Source organism: Lottia gigantea (genome assembly GCF_000327385.1).
Source record: "Lottia gigantea unplaced genomic scaffold LOTGIsca_27, whole genome shotgun sequence".
Lineage (NCBI taxonomy): Eukaryota > Metazoa > Mollusca > Gastropoda > Lottiidae > Lottia > Lottia gigantea.
This window is the reverse complement of record NW_008708846.1, coordinates 737,486-750,835: the sequence shown is the minus strand read 5'-3', so window position 1 is coordinate 750,835 and position 13,350 is coordinate 737,486. Positions and strand designations below refer to the sequence as shown.

The window sequence follows — 13,350 nt, the reverse complement described above, 5'->3', positions numbered from 1 at the left end:
TTTTTTAAGGAAGTAGAATGAAAGTATCAGCCCTTGTAAAGGGGAAAGTCAACAAAAGTTAAGGTCACAAGATATAACTCATCAAATTTTCAAAATGTATATGGCTACAAAACTGGAAGCTTACATCGGACATCAAATATTAAGTAATAATAGATAACCAAGGTCAATGACCTTTGATCCTACATAAGTTTAGGTCAATGTCAAAAATTGAAAAATATGGAAATTCTAAACCCGTTTCTTTCTTGAACTTTACACAAACTTGCCAATTGGATGAGGTAGTATGCAAAGTCCCTTTTTGAACAAATGTATCCTATGCGAGTTATGCCCCTGCCACAAAATGTAAACAATTAGTAATTTTACATGAATGTGTCAAGCCCACCTCAACTTTTTTGTCATAGGTTAATTTATATTAAAAATATATAATTAAAATGTCAAGTTGTGTTACAAATTTCAAGCTTCAACATCAAACAGGTCATAAGATATACATACATCAAACTCCAAGAGGCAAAAATATTGTAAGAAAAACAAAAATTGAAAAAAATCACGAATTTTTATTATGCTTAAAAAAAACTATTGTTACATATCAAAGGAAAGAGCAAGAAGAGCACATTAAGAATCCGGAAAGGGTTAATTTGATCATGTGCTAGAGTAGTCCAAAGTTGCAAGTTTGGTTATTTTTCGACAGCCATAAAACTGGAAATGAAATGAAATACATTAAGGAGCATCAGCACCAAACGGGCTATATAGCTCCAGAACATGGTGTAAATATCATGTCATGAAAACAAAACTGAAACATGGTGGTATTAAAAACAAACAAAATATTTGAAACAAACAATGAAATTTAAAATAAAGACCTGCTTGTCTTAAAAAAACCACAGCCTTCTCATAAAGAAATGAAACGAATGGAGTTTTACGTCCTACTTTTCAGCATTCTCATAAAGAGAAGGTTGTGCAAATAAATGATGTAAAGATACAGCACGGTAGTGCTGGGATCTCAAAAGTTTGAGATGCTTGCACTCAATCAGCATGTGTTTCACTGTCAGACAGACTTGGCACTGCTCACAGACTGGTTGAGACACCTGCTTGAGCAGATAACAGTTGGTGAGGTGAGTATGTCCAAGACGAGAACAATACAAAACAACTTCATTTTTCCTGTTGGCCAATAGCAGTTTGGCCAGTCTCCTTGGAGAGGCTTAATGGCATGAAGCTTGTTAGTGTCTGCAGCATCCCATCTTTGCTGCCATCGCTGTTGAATAAAAGACCTTATCACCGATTTAAAATCAGTGAAAGGCAAAGAAAGGACAATATCCTTTTTCGGCCCAAAGAGCTTGTATATATCCCCGATTATAGGGTGTACAAGCTGGATGTTATTAATAGCTTGTAATGCAAAAGAATATGATACATTTTTTTTTAATGATGTAGAGGACTGAAAGAACTCAAGTGCCTGTAAAATAGCAAAGAGTTCTGCTGTGAAAATGGAGGCTGCTGATGGTAAAGCTACAGATAGAACTTCGGAATGGCTGCTACCTTATCACCATCCTTAGATCCATCTGTATAGAAAGGCGAGTAATACCTTAGTTCTTGAAATTTAGATTGAAACACTAAAGAGCTTGTCTGAGTTTTCTTATTGCTGGATAGGCTGAAGTCTATCTGAAATGGAGCAATTGACCATGCTGGAGTACGGGGCAGTAAGCAGGATGATGTGAGAACGATGCTATTTTAATGTAGGAAATGCACCTAAACTGTTTGTAAGTCCTTGATGAAGTATGAAGCGCTTTGATATAGGATTGACGAGCCAAACCATACACCCGACACCCGTATTCGAACTTGGAACGAACCAAAGCTTGATATAATTGGAGGAGGACCAAGCAGTCAGACATTTGTTCTGGAGGATTTTGATGTGAGGACGGAAAGAAAGCTTGCTGTCAAAGGTGAGACCTAAAAATTTCAATTCCTGTACAACAGGAATGGCAGCTCCGTCCAAGCGTAGCACTGGGTCAAGGTGCAATCCTCTACGTTAACAGAAATGCGTGCAGACTGTCTTGGATTTCTAAAACCTAAATCCATTGTCAGTTGCCCATTGCTGTAAGTTATTTAAGCAAAGCTGCAACTGACGCTCAATCGTCTGCATCTTTGTAGAACCATAACACATCTGAAAGTCATCGACATACAGAGAGCCATCAACCCCTCCTCTAAGGTGCAACGAGATGGAATTAATTTTAATAGAGAACAGGGTAACGGATAATATTTTACCCTGTGGAACTCCATTATCCTGAAGAAAAGGATCTGAAAAAATGGAGCCAAGTCGTACCTTAAACGTCCTATCATGTAGGAAATTGGAGATAAGTAATGGCAATCTTCTTCTGAGACCGAAGTCAAAGAGATCACTAAAGATAGCTTGCCAGGCAAGGTAATATACGCCCACTGGCAGCTTTGATTTTGAATATAAATATTTAGCAGTACAGCAACAATCACCAATATGAAATATTCAACCTTCAGTCAATCACTTCTTTAGGGCAATATTGAAATATATTGAGTATGAGTTATTGTCCTTGTTCTTAAAAACGTGTTCAATTTTTAGCTCGTGAAAACTCTAGAAGGCAAATATTCAATCTTCAGCGTGGGACTGAATAATAAAACAAAGTTTGTCAAAATCCAGCAAGAATCATGCCTTTTAGTGTTTAAGAGCTAAATTTGAAAGCGTTTTCAGGAACAAGGGCAACAACTCATAATAAATATAGTTCAATTCTTCTGATTTTCAATAGGATTCAGCCTTGAGTGATTACGAACACTCACACCAAGTTTCTGTCAAGAATTGTGCATTCCAGAGTGTTTACAAGCTAAATATTGGACGCGTTTTCAAGAACAAGGGCAATAACTCATACTAAATATTTTCAATTTTTCTGATTTTCATGAGGATTTATCCTTGGTTGATAAAAAACACTCATGCCAGGTTTCGTCAAAATCCATCAAGAATTGTGACTTCTAGAGTGTTATTTCATGTGTAATAAATAATAGAACTTGACATCAAATATCATCCTTTAATACCAAACGTTTCGTCAAAAAAGTTTTGACTTCATCAACAAACTACAAATGGAGAAAGGCAGTTAAGATTAAAATTACAATATGACCTCATAAGGATTATGATGTCGCAATCTTAGAAACCACATAACAAGAGAAGGGTCAAATTACAAAATGGTGGGAGGCAATGGGGAACAGATTACAACATGCCTAAAACTTGTTGTTGTGTTCCTCGATGTTCAAATAGAGGAGGGTATTTGTCACCAATCAACAAGAAGCTTTGAAAGAAGTGGATTGTGGCTGTGAAAAGGCAGAAATCACTGAAGGGAGATGCGTTGGGAGCGTAGTTTGCAGAGATTTGGTCGAATTTACATCCTCCGGCAAGTGTTTTCATTTGCTTTATTAGATAAGTTTCCTTTTAAATGTTGGAAATATTTGTCATTGTGATATGTCTATATTCTTCGGAAGCCACTTGACACTAGTACGGCTATGGTCTGACTCAGTCTTATTTACATCATAGAACTGTATGTCAGATTACTGACCGTAGGCTATACAGTTCTATGTTTTCATTATTACTCCCATTTCGTATATCTATGGCCTGGGTTGATAAAAATGCCAACAAGTGCTGATTTTAAAGTAGGCCTTAATAACAAGTATAATTTTTGAATATGATTTTACAAAAAAGAATTTTCAGTTCAAAATTGTTATGGGGGGAATTCTGTTTATTTCAAATCAGACCTAAATTCTGGGACAAATGGCATGCAACTAAAAATTATATTTTGAATATGCATGGAAAAATAGACAAAAGTTCACTATGGTAGAGTTGACTATCTCTCAAGTTTATGCCTTTTCCTTATTGTGACAGGCTCAAATTCAAAATGTGTTGCATTGATATGGATATTGACCTAGAATCTATCAAGATAGGATCACAGAAAATAGGCTATTCATTCAGATGAATACAGGCATACTAAGATGTGTTAACATGCATACTTTTCTTTCTTCAGTTTTGTCTATAATAACTTTTAGAAAGAATTTTTACTTTTAGATTACTTTAAAAAAACTTTATAGCATCTATTTCAATTATTTTTTTACTTTTGGAATAGGAATATTTTGACAAAACAAAACTTTAGGAAAAGCCCTGAATCTGAATTTTTTGGAAATTATTTTTGTTCTGTTCTGCTTGTTTCTTTTCTTTTTTTCATGTTATTCCTGTTAGACTTCTGGGTAAAGGCTGTAGTTAAAAATACAGGTAAATAATTTTTTTTTCATGAAAGAGCTTATTTGAGCTTTTCAGATGTGATGGTTATATCTAAACAATGGCAAAAAAACTCAAACGTATTGTTTTTCTCATGCTCTCTTTCTGTGAGTGGTATTGGGGCCACATGTTATGGACATCCGTTTCCATAATGCTTTTTAACATGTTTTTGTTTACAACTGGTTGTGTTTGTGTATATTGAAAATTATTGCTGCTGAGAACACAAATACTTGTGCAATGACATGTGCTTGTTCAATTTTTATACATAACCTTCTACTTATACCTATTTTATTTTTATGGTTACAGGCATACTTCCTTTGAGACATCAGCGCAAAGGCCCCAAGATATATTTAGCAGCTTTTACGATATTGAGATCATAGAGCGCTTAGTTGAAGTGGAATTACAGAAAACACAGATGTCTGAATGAAAATTGGGATGGTACAAAATAAGTGTCCCAAATACACATTCAAAGATTAGAAATTCTAAGAATACCAGTTAACAATTCCTTCAATTTACTGAATGAAAAAAGACTTGATTGGTAATTATATCATTAGCCTGACAAATCTGGCCATACCAAGGTTCTCGGACATGATATATAGGACCAGACATCAAATGTCACTATCCACTATCTTCAAATAGCAAAATCTAAATTTATTAGAACTTTTGGTATCTATACAAAGTTGAACTTTAAGAGTTCATAAAGTCATTACCAGCTATTTTACAAACTTGTTTGTTTTGGTACCCTGTATAGCACAGGGAATATCTGGTAATGTTTATATAGTTCAACTTTGTATGGATACCAAAGATTTATAATTTTGGCAAATTGTGAAGAGTTTTTTTTTAAAAAAAAAGCAGGTTCAACTCCATTAAAAGGTGAGATGGCTTTCTCTACCAGTGATGATATCACACTAATAGCAATATATTATAGAAATTGGTAGGACCTGATTTGTCAGGCTAGATGATAATAAACTATTTATTTACACAATATTCTCTTGGTATCTATACAAAGTTGAACTTTAAGAGTTAATAAAGTCATTACCAGCTATTTTACAAACTTGTTTGTTTTGGTACCCTGTATAGCACAGGGAATATCTGGTAATGTTTATATCGTTGAACTTTGTATGGATACCAAAGGTTTATAATTTTGGCAAATTGTGAAGAGTTTTTTTTAAAAAAAAAGCAGGTTCAACTCCATTAAAAGGTGAGATGGCTTTCTCTCAGACATCTTCATGATCTCACTTTGAATGTCCCTAATCCAAATGATGCCATCGTCATTACCAATTCAGCTCGTCTCGTCTTTGAGAATCTGGTCTGAGTTTATGACCAGCTTCAATGGCAGATCAATGTTTTTGAATGACAAGTGGGTAGGATCTGATATTATAAAGATGTTCTCAGATGTGGCGACAACCATGCTGCAGTCTTCGTATCCAAATGGCTTTATGGAAATGAAAACCCTTTCTATAAATGTCATGGAATTGTTCCCAATTGTTGTAGCCATTGAACATTGGGGTTATCTCCTTAAAAACCATAAGGTCCTTCTTCTGACAGATAACGAATGTGTTATGTACGTCATTAATAAAGCTACGTCACCCTGTTCTTCACTAATGAAGTTAGTCCGTAGATTGGTCATGGCCTCGATCAAACATAATATATTGCTCCATGCTAAACATATCCCAGGTAAATCCAATTTGGTTGCTGACCATTTATCTCGATTTAATTTTCAGCTGGCTCGAGCTTGGGCACCATGGTTAGACCCTACACCTCAGATGATAGATTCAGCTCTGTTAAAGATTTAAGCTCTGGTGCAACTGCTCTTCTTAATGAAGCCTTAGCTCCATCTTCTAGGTCAGTTTATGTGAGGACTTGGAGAAAATTCCTTGATTTTTGTCAAAGTAAAGGTTGAGAACCATGTTTTCCAATCCCTAACTCTTTGATTTGTAATTATATGGCATTCCTTTTTGAATCTGGATTTTCACCTAGCTCTTTGGCTACCCATGCTTCAGCCATCTCCTATATTCAGAAATCTCAGGGTTTTCCTGATACCATAAATTCCTTCATGCTGAAAAATCTTCTAAAGGGTGCAAAGCGTCTACATGGTTCTCCAGACTCTAGGTTACCTATCACTCATATAATTTTATTCAAATTGGTTACAGCAATTCCATTAGTTGTTTCGTTAAAATTTCATTGTATGGTTCTGAAGGCCGTTTTTGCTTTGGCATTTGCAGGATTTTTTCGGATTGGTGAACTAGTGTTAAAATCTGCCAATACTGCTTTAAATGTGATACAAGCATCCTCTGTTCATTTTAATGTTGACAGTAATAAATTGTCTTCAGTTCAAATTTCACTTAACCATTTTAAACACAAGACAACAGATGGTCCTGTTTTGATTGTCATAAATTGTGAGTGTTCAGTGAATAGTTCCATTACTTGCGCACCCTGTGCAATGTTGGCTTATCTACAAGCTTGTCCCCATGCATCTGGACCATTTTTTCAGTTTCATGGTGGAGCCCCTGTAACTTATAACTTTGTCAACTTTTACCTTCGTAAATTGATTTCATTTTTAGATTTGAACCCTGCTCTTTATAAACTGCACTCATTCCGAATAGGGGCTGCCTCAACAGCTATTTCTAAAGGTTATTCTGAGGATGCTATTCAGAGAATGGGGCCCTGGAAGAGCTCTGCAGTCAAATCTTACATACATGTGCAAAATTTATCCATTTAGGTCTATTTTCAGATTCGTGATTTTTAAAAATTTTATAGTTTGGGCGGGGGTCCAGGTCGTCAACTTTGTTTATTATTTATAAATTCCTACTTTTATGTTTCATTTAAGTGCACACATTGCAGGGAATACGGATTGTGCCCTGGAGTGTAGAGCTATTTCACTGTTGTAGTCTGAATTTGGGTAGCCGCTCTCAGACGTTTTAGATTTGAAAAAGCATATTTCTACATCCAGGGCTCGGTGTGGGTCCCTTGCATCCTATCTATGATCAGTAACTGTGTTCAAGGTTTGCTTGTTGGTGTGATGTGTCTTGGTTTGGGCCTGTCATCACAAATGGTGATGTGTCTGGCATAATTAATTTTCTCATTAAGCCCAAACTATATTTTATGTTCCAAGAAATATGAGTTTCACTTTATGTTACATTTATGTAACAATTCATGTAATCTTTTCAATTGCTCAACTCATATTTCTCATATCATTGAAATAAATGATATTCACACCAACAAGCATATCTTTTATCTGGAGAGGAGAGGCACCTCAAAATTGCCTGACTATTCCTAGGGTTCGTCAGTCTGGGGGTTGAGAGACATAAAGATAATTTTTTCAAGAACTTTCTAACCCCAGAAACTATTTTAATAGGCAAAACTACCATCCTACATGAATTGAACTGCCCATTATCATCACAGGAGTTATCCTTATATTCGAAAGGATTAAATTGAAATTGGAAAATAGTAAGGCCTATATCAATCACACTACCGCCATCGATAGTCTACTACTAGCCTAGCCTCTTAGGCTAGTGTCTTATAGACTACTTGATGTTTTTTTTTTTATTCTGATTGTCTCAGATTATCAACACTTTTTCAATTATATTGTCTTTCAATTCATACTACACAACTGCGAAGGAGTGGAACTGTCGAAGACACCTGACCACTTGTCATTTTTAACTACTTTCGCTTTTTGACAGGACGTATTGATCTAAGCTTATCTAGTTAACAGATGCTAAAAATAATCAAAGAAACTTACGAACCTTTCAATTGAATCCCTCATACTTCCAGATACCACTCTAGATTTCAATTCCTTTCTCAGTTTAGTTAAGTCCGGTAGACTATAATCACGCTTTGTCCATTTACATGATCAGCCATTGTTGCAGAACCGCGGGACCACAATAGCCGTCGCGCCATCTACATCAAGGAACGACAACTCGCGAGTTTTGTTCCCCATTTGATTCTTGATAACATGACCTCAGACGATTTATGACATCAAAATCTTAGATACAACATAACAAGTATGAATGAATCCACAGAGTTTCTGCACTAATTTGCTTTTGCTTGTATTTGGAATTTTCTCAAGAAGTGTGCATTTATAATCATGACCAGGTTGGTTAAAATGGGAGGCAATATGAGGAGCTTTAAACCTTTTTCAATTTAATGTTGCTCCTATGTTTGTTATGTCTAATATTGAAGGGGGTTATTGTCTTGCCAACATACTGAAATTTACATAATTCACAAGTAAGACAATACATAACAAAATTACTCTGACAATTTAAAGAGTCTTTGATATAAAATGATTTTGAGTGTCTATTGGTGATTGTGTTAGTTGTGTTCATCTTTTCACAAGTTTTGCACTTGGGTTTATTTTAAGGTACACATCCCACACTTTTAGAAATATTCACATTTTCTACACACTGTTTTAATTTGTTTTCACTTCATAAATTTCCCAAGGTCCTATTCCTGCGTCCTGCCACAATGATTTTCCTTGTTTTTAATATGTCCATCATTCTGTAGCTTGTCCTTAAAATGTCTGTGTCTTTGGCCATTTTGTGTAGATTTGGTTGTCGTGGGTCAGGTGTTAGTCCATGGAATAATATTCATTTTATTTTCATCTTCTTCTGCTTGGTGTTGGGAAAGAGCAGTTCAAGTTAAGGGACCGAAATCCACATTGGAGATTAGTTGGTAGATTGTTTGACTCAAGGTGCCAAACGAGCCTTCGATTGATCATTCGTTCCATGGTTTTACAAATGCAGCTGGTTAATGCAATAGGGTGGTAATTAGTAGGATTCATAGGATCTTTACCAGGTTTAGGAATGGGCACAATGGTAGCAATCCTCGCAGACGGAGGAAATACACCGTCCTCCGAAATCTGGTTAAAAATATGTTATGTCTTGTTCTGGATGGCCACTTTGTAAGTTGGTAAGAACAGATTAAAGTAAAAAAATTCAAGACATGTTTATTCTAAAATGGTGGCATCATAACACAAGAGAAGATCACTCTTCATACCAGATTACATTTAGTAATTCAGACAACAGTAAACAATATCACATTTCCCCCTCTCAAAAAAAATACATGTGCATACATTTGTACTAACAGCAATGTAAAAATAAACCAAAATTTAAACTTTCACTCGTAAGGTATAACAACAAAGAATGTAAGAAACTACAACATGAAATACATCAATATATTACATTAATAATTCACATTTTATAACTTTTATGCCATGCAGGAGTTTTCCTATTTCGTTCACTTCTGCGTAAGACAACTTCAGGAGATTGACAAAAGCTACCTTTGTTCTGAATATTAGTTTTAACAGGCATACTTATATTTTGTGAATGATTAGTGCTTTTATTGGAATTACTCATTATTTTAGTAGGGTTACATTTAGACAATTTAGATTGATTCCATATTCGACCATCAGAAGTTTTGTAAGTAGATGGACCTATCGATTTTGTTATTTTAACTGGATTGGAAAACTTATTTTCACCCTTATTTACATGGCCAGGTTTTCTAACTCTAACTAAATCACCAACGTTTAAGTCTACATTAGTTGCAACTCTTCTCTTATCAGTATAATCTTTACTAGCACTTTGAGAATTCATAACTTTTTCAAATACTTTTTCAGCAGACCAATTTACTAAAGACTTATGAATACCTGAAATATCTAAACCTGTTCTTAATCGTCTACCATGTAATAAAATAGAAGGAGCATAACCAGTAGTAGGATGTGATGTAGCTCTATAAATACACAAAAATTCTTGAATAGACTTTTTCAAAGGTTTATGAGACATAATAGCAGTTTTAATTGAATTACCAAGAGCTCGATTAAATCGCTCAATTAACCCATTTGCTTGAGGATAATAAACAGAAGAAAGATAATGCTTAATATTTCTACTTTTCAAATATTGTTCAAACTCATAAGAAGTAAATTGAACACCATGATCACTAACTAATTCTGAAGGAAAACCTTCTCGACTAAAAATAGAAGTAAGAAATTTTATAACATTTGTTGAAGTAACACGACTAGTAAAAGCAACTTCAGGCCACTTACTATAATAATCAATTAATGTAATAGCAAAACGACAATCAGGTGGAGCATTTTCAATAGGACCCACAATATCAATACCTAACTTTCCCCAAGGTTCTTTCGGCAAAGGTACTGGTTGTAATGGAGCATATCTTGTACTAGCAGTTTTATCATGTGCACTACAAATAACACAATTTTTAATCTTTTCTTCTAAGTGATAAATATATAGTTCTTCAGAAAGTGATTAAACCCACAAAATTAGATCCACTAGTTATTACAATGGATACAGAAACAAAACTTAATTCAGCTGTATGTAGCTGAAACATTTCTACATTTATCTAGGAAAAAATGAAAACAAAGTGAAAGTGGACAATGCCAATATGTGAATCCATTCTTGACCACCAATATAGTTCTCATAATCTTTGTTTAGTTCGTACAATACCTTGATGTGAGTGATGAGCAAGAGTAATCAATTTATTAGTTAACTAAAATACGTTCACCTCGCAATATAACACCTTTATAAACAGTTAACTCATCCTTAATATTAAATAAGTACAACAGTTCTGACATACATTTATTTCTCTCGGGCCAACCTTCTAAAATATACTGAATCAAAGTTTGAAATGCAGCAACTTGATTTGTAGCAGTTTGTAATTCAGCAAGCGAAACACTAATAGAATCATTTTCATCCGTATCCAACATATTCACACAACCCGTAAGTAAACATATGGTTTCATCATCTGTGTCACAGGGATTGGTATCAGTTAACGGCAATCTCGACAACGCATCAGCAACTTTATTTTCATGTCCCGGTTTGTATTGAACTGTATAGTTATAACGTAAGAGTCTTGCATTCCATCTAGCAATGCACATTGGTTGTCTCCCTGGCTTGATGACCTGTACGTAAAATAAAATTTCTTCCCCATAAGTAATTGTGCCATTTCTCGCAAGCCCAAACACACGCCAGAGCTTCACGTTCACCAACAGAGTATTTACGTTCACTTTCTGTCAAAGTTTTAGATGCGCACGCAATAATTTCTTCTTTCCCGTTTCGTATTTGTCCCAAAACTGCACCAAGACCGTATCCTGAGGCATCTGTAGTAACTATAGTAGGAATATTGCGATCAAAATAAGCAAGTGTTAAATGTTCAGCAATTAATTTCTTCACAGTTGCAAAACTATGTTGTACATCACTAGACCAATCAAAAGCAACTTCTTTCCGTAACAATCTTCTCATAGGTTCAATTAAAGTGGCATAATCAGGGCAAAATTTAGAATAGTAACCTACTAGACCTAAAAATGATCTTAAGGATGTAACATCATGAGGGGCAGGAGCATCTATAATAGCCTTAGTTAAACTAGGATGTGGCTTTAAACCATCTGCACATAAAACATGACCGAAAAATTGTATTGTTTTCAAATTAAATTGACATTTATGATTTAACTTTAATCCAATATTTTGAAACTTTCATAGAACAGCACGTACATTCTCATCATGTTCCTCTTGTGTCTTACCCCAAACAATAACATCATCTAGAATACACTTAGCATCTTTAATGCCATACAAAATTGAAGACATCATTTTCTGAAAAGCACTAGGGGCAGAGGGTAAACCAAAACAAGTACGTTTAAACCTGAATAAACCATCGTGAGTAATAAATGCAGTTAAATCACGACTATTTTCATGTAATTCTAACTGATGATAAGCACTTAATAAATCTAATTTTGAAAAGAATTGTGCACCATTTAAGTCACTAAATAATTCATCAACAGTAGGCAAAGGAAATTTATCTACAATAATAGCTTCATTAACCTTTCTCATGTCTATACACAGTCTTATAGCATCAGCATTTCTACTATTCTTTTTGGAAACTACAACTATTGGAGATACCCATTCAGAAGAATCAATTTTCTCAATAATACCAGTAGATTCTAAGCGTTTAAGTTCCTTAGAAACAGAATCCCTAACTGCAAAAGGTAATCTACGTAATTTTGGTTGTACAGGCTTAACATCTTTCTTAACCTTAACTTCATGAACAAAACCTTTTATTGTACTTGTAACTTCACCGAAGCAATTAATAAAATCAGCAAATTTATCATCTAAAATGAAAGAATTATTAGAAAGTTTAGACTCAACACCATTTGAATCTGTAAACCTAACTTCCATTTGACCTCCATCAAAAATTAAATTTAGGTCTGTAATAAGATCTAATCCTAATAAGGAAACACCTTGTTCAGTAACATGTATAGTAGCATAAACAGAACGATCTTTAAATTGTACAAAAGCATTAAAGCATCCTAAAACATTAATCTTATTTTTAGAATAAGAAGTTAATCTAAAATGTGCAGGTTGTAAAATATCATAACTAAAATATTGTTCAAAATCCTTTTTAGAGAGCAGAGTTACCGGACTACCAGTATCACCTAACAATGTATAACTCTAATTGTTTATCTTAATATCAGCATATAAGCCTTTCTTGTTATTATCAGAGAGAGTTAATATCTGTATATCACTGTCATCAGAATCACATTGTAATACATTGTAATCATAATCTACTGCACATACTGAATGACTCATACACACACTTTCATAATGTCCTATCTTCTTACAGCTATGACACTTGACAGTTCGCGCTTTACAATTTCTAGAATTTGCAAAATGACTTTTAGATCCACATCGAAAACATTTTAAATTATTCGAATTATTAGCACTGTGTTTCTTCGAATCCTTATTTCCCGCATTAGATTTCACATAATTTTTATTAGCATACTTTGAACCACTCGATTTAGACACATATTTCACTGAATTTGTATTGTCACTTTGTGTCGCAGCAGTCATTGATTTGGCTTCACGTATAGCCTTTTCCACTTGCCTTGCAATTTCTAATGTTTTTGAAAGAGTAAGTTTGCTATTTGATTCCATCAAAAGTCTTTCTCGAACTTTAGGTACAGCAGTTTTCTCAACAATTTGGTCACGTATTCTATCATCAAAATCAGGAAATTCGCAAAAAGTAGAAAGCTCTCGTAATGCGGCTCAATATTCATCAATAGTCTCACC

At 34.5% G+C, this 13,350-nt stretch overlaps 1 protein-coding gene across 1 annotated transcript in view; it reads right to left on the bottom strand.

Moving 5' to 3' along the window:
* Nucleotides 1-13,350, bottom strand: part of LOTGIDRAFT_117914 (hypothetical protein) — a gene marked incomplete at both ends in the record, with an annotated part of 94,819 nt that overhangs the window by 64,077 nt on the left and 17,392 nt on the right. The window lies entirely within an intron of this gene.